This window comes from Carica papaya, chromosome 8 (genome assembly GCF_054855325.1).
Source record: "Carica papaya isolate Zhongbai chromosome 8, ASM5485532v1, whole genome shotgun sequence".
NCBI classification, from domain to species: domain Eukaryota; kingdom Viridiplantae; phylum Streptophyta; class Magnoliopsida; order Brassicales; family Caricaceae; genus Carica; species Carica papaya.
The window spans coordinates 31378283-31382937 of NC_142316.1; positions in this window are offsets into that span (position 1 = coordinate 31378283).

The window sequence follows — 4655 nt, forward strand, 5'->3', positions numbered from 1 at the left end:
TTAAAAAATATAAATATCGAACAATAATTAAAAAATCAAAAGTTAGAACCAATATTATAAATTCAAATTTATTAATGAGAATTTAAGAAATTCTCGTTACCATTAATCCCGTTATAAGTAGATACCGTAGATCTAAATTATATATAATATTAGTACAGGACTTAAGATTTACTATATTAATTTTTTTTTGAGAATTATACATGAGTACTAATTATAATCTGTTAAATTTTTTTTTTATAAATTTTAATATGTAAAGAAAAATAATTTTTAATACCAATACTAAAACAGTAAAACTTCCTTCCAATTAATATTGTAGTAACATTATTTATTTTTAATAAAAATAATACGAAATTTAATGTGCATGCCCTAATGACCAAGAATCAGAAAATGGTTGCCACCTTTTCGTGACTCTCTGTATTTATTGAATCCCAATAATTTCAAAGATCAATTCCAAGTTTGAATACACGTGCATTTTCTTTGAATTTTAATCAAAGTCTCGAGGAAAAAGAGGAAACTCTTTAATATAAGAACCATAATTATATATCCACACACACAACACACGGCCGATAGCTATTGATTTGAACTTGTATTGACTTTATTTTTCACTCCCGCCCTACAATTTCACTTCCCCAACTTAATTAATTGAAGAAGTTAACGAGTATATATTTAATTTGTAAGTAAGCAAATTCTAGCTATTAATATAAAATACTTGAAAAAAAAAAAATTTATTCATTTTAATTTAAACTTTGTATGTTTTTCGAGAAGAATTTTTACTGGCAGCTAGTAAAAAGAACATTGGAGTAATCCACAAACCGGTTCTATGTTGATTAATTAGTATTTATATACATACATTGCATGTGTTTACGTAAAGTTTATGAAATCTTACATATTAATGACGGAATTAATTAACTCACAACATGGTGATAAATTTATGATCGAGAAAAAAAGTTAGGCTATAGTTTTTCAAAGTTTAGGGCAACCCTATTGTCAACTTATTTTGGGCACATGTTCACTAAAATCAGCCAGCTATATGATATATATACGTATATATACGTATATATATATATATATATCCCTTTCTTATAAGGTACATACACCAGAATTAAGGTAATACACACAAGGGCCAAACATATTTTTCAAAGTTTTGTGTGAATAAAACTCCAATGTGTTTGAAAAGTCTTGTTGCCACCAAAAGGAAAAATTATTGCAATATCTATAAAACTCTTCTTCTTTCCTTTTCTTCTTCTGCTTCTTCTTCTAGTAGCATACGATATTCTCCCATGTCTCAAAAGAAAAACTGTCTGTGTTTTGATTGAATTTGAATCAGTGGACGTTACAATGATGGAATAGGTTTGACTTTTGACTTTTGGACTCTCTCTCTCTCTCTCTCTCTCTTAGGTGGAAGCCAATTGAACTTGTGGGTCCTCTCTCTCTCTCTCTCTCTCTCTCTCTCTCCCCATACACACACACACACACGCACGCATATATAGGCGTTGTATGTGTGTGTATATATAATTGGTGTAACATTTGTTTGGTGAGTTGGTGATGATAAGATGTTAAAATGGTATTGGGAGGACGGGAATTCCATAAAAGGGAAGTGGGTGAGCATCAAATTAGGTTTTTGTGGATGGAGTAAGGTCAAAATACCACATTTTATTTTCCTTCCGTAGTGGTGGATTTTATCTTAAATTATTTATTTTTGTAAAAGAAAATTATATATAAAATAATTTCTAAATATATTTTTTTCTATAACAGATTATTGTTTTTTAAGAAAAAAAAAAAATCTCATTTCCTTTTAGTTTATAAATAGGAAAATTTTCAATGTCAAACAACGTGAAATGTCTATTTAAGTGTGTGTAATTATATATTATATTGAAGAAAATGGGTGAACATATATAGAGGTGTATGTGGGTGTATTGTGTTCCATTAGAGGAAGGGAATATCCTTATAATAATACAATGCAGATTCCACCAATTAAGGCTCTGGATTTAGTATGTATACTCGAAAAGATTGAAAAGAAGGTTGGCCAATTTTTGACTTTTGACTTTTGTTTTTCTAGGGTGGTGTATTTGTGTGGTGATCGATGATCATAAAACCTAAAGGTGACAAAAGATTTAACCACTTACAACTTTGTTTGCCATGCATGCACATATATACTCATGTATATATATATATCTCACTTCCTCCGTGGGTGTGTGCGTGTGTATATATATATATATATATATGTATAGCAAATTACTGATTAACAAATTCAAGACATTTTTAATGAGTTCGAAAATGTTAAAATTATTTTATAAATAAACTAATACACACATATAATATGATGTGGCATAGAATATTTATGCTGACAAATCATGGACAAAGGTAACGTTGTGTGGGATATCATCATTGACATGCATATAATATGTGTGTGTGTGTGTGTGTGTGTATATCGTTGAGTGCAATGAAAAGCCTCTTGCTGAAACCCATGTGGAAAGGAATAATATTATTGGATAAATGAAGCATCACTAATCGTGTTTATTATGTAAATATGCTGCTATATATGTATCTATCAAATATAATTAAGGTTAATAATAAATAAATAGGATGTAATTAATGACACTAATTATATTTGAACCATATTTTAGTAATATCCAACAAAATAAAATATATATATATATATAAATATAGGCATTAAGATTTAATTTTAATTTGGTATGAATTTATTATTTATTGTTTTATTATTATTATTATTTTTTTTTTTAAAAAAAAAAGAGAGACCACCAACTTAATGGGTTTAATTAATTCGTGGGTCCCAAGCACCAAATCGCCTTGCTTGGTTGGGTTGACTATTTTTTTCTCAAGTGTCGGCTATAACACGATCGGAGTTGTGCTTACCAACCTGAAACAAGATCAAAGGGTTAAATGATTTTAGCAAAGAAATTTTAAAATATGTAACTAATAATTTATATTTAATTTTTATTACACAAACATGTGTGTATACGTTCAGATTTATTTTCAATTAAATGAAAATAAAAAATTATGTCAAAAATTAATGTGAACAAACTTTGTTATAATTTTATTAATAATAGACCATTAAGTATTGTAGGAGTGTGGAAATGTACATTATTATTTATTTACTTCAAATTTTATTTAAGATGAATTTTTGATATTTAAAGAGGTTATTAAATTCATATGTCTTTTTGGACTACTTTATTCGTTAATTTTTAATATTGGTAAAAGGGGATTGATTGTATTTAAAAGTGGGCAACATTAAAGGGCATTAGTTACTTAAGAGTGTGGTATTGAAACTTTGACAATAGAATATAAAGTGTTGTGTGTGTGTGTGTGTGTATGTATATGTGTATAAGCATGCAGGGGTTTAGGAGACCGGTACCCACTTTCCTAAAACTCCCTTTGATCTCCACTAATTAGGGCAACCATACCATCATGAGATGCCCACAACTCATCACTTCAATTTTATTTTAGTGGGATCATGACTAATTTTTGTGGCTCCTCCTCTTGTTTTTTTTTTAAATATTTGTTTTATTTATTATTACCAAACTTTTTTAGGGTCCATTTCCTATTTCTAGATAACGTGTTATTCTTCTGATTATCCTAATTGAAACACACACACATATATGTGTTTGACACAAATTTTATGTTTATTCCCAATTCAATGTTGAATTTAATTAAAAGATAATGTAAATTATCTTAGAATAACAAGAAATTAACATATTTCATGTGAAATTGAAGTAACAAATTTTAAATTTTTATCAAAATTTATAAAATTTATAATAAATTTTTTAGTTGTCTTTAAAATTTTATACGATACTCTTTTTAAAAAAAAAAATTTAGGAAAAATTTTTTCCATCTTTATTTTTGCAAATAAAATTGTAGCAGACAAACAAAATCATAGCAACTAATAAAATATTATTTACAACAAATGTGGTAAGTTTGAATGTAGACTAATATAATTATAAAAATGCAAGCAAAAGTATGAAATTAAAATTTAATAATAAAAAATTGCAGACTTTTTTTGAAAAAAAATAATAATAAGTTAGATTTGGGTGAACATGTGATTACATATATATATATATATTTCGAATATATATATGTTGGTGGGAAAAGGGCTTTCCCCAACTTCTAAAAAGCATAGACTTCAAACCCAATCTCCCTTTGGTCTTTAATTGCTTTTCCACCAATTAGAATTTTTTGTATAATTTATGAAAACACTTCCATCCATAATTAATTAGATTCAGTACAGACTCTTTCAGTTAATTAAGGAACCAAACAGTGCTGAAACATATATATCTTTTAAAGCAATACATATATATATATATATGTATGTATAGCTCTAATTATTGTACCAATTAATATTTTTTATTCTTTTTTAATTACCCATTCATTAATAAAGTATATTAATAATTAATTTATATATATATATATATCTCAAACAATTATTATATTTTGGTAAATGGGTTTTAAACTTATTAAGTCAAGAAGTCATTCAACAAAAGTAAAAGATTCAGTGAGGCACTAACACTTTCATTGAAATCCTAATCACAGACCATATTTTAATAACAATTTGACCGCCCAATTTACACCGACCTCATATTTTTTGTTGACCAAAGTTAGGTCTTAATTCCCTCCTGCCGTGACCAACCATATATTAC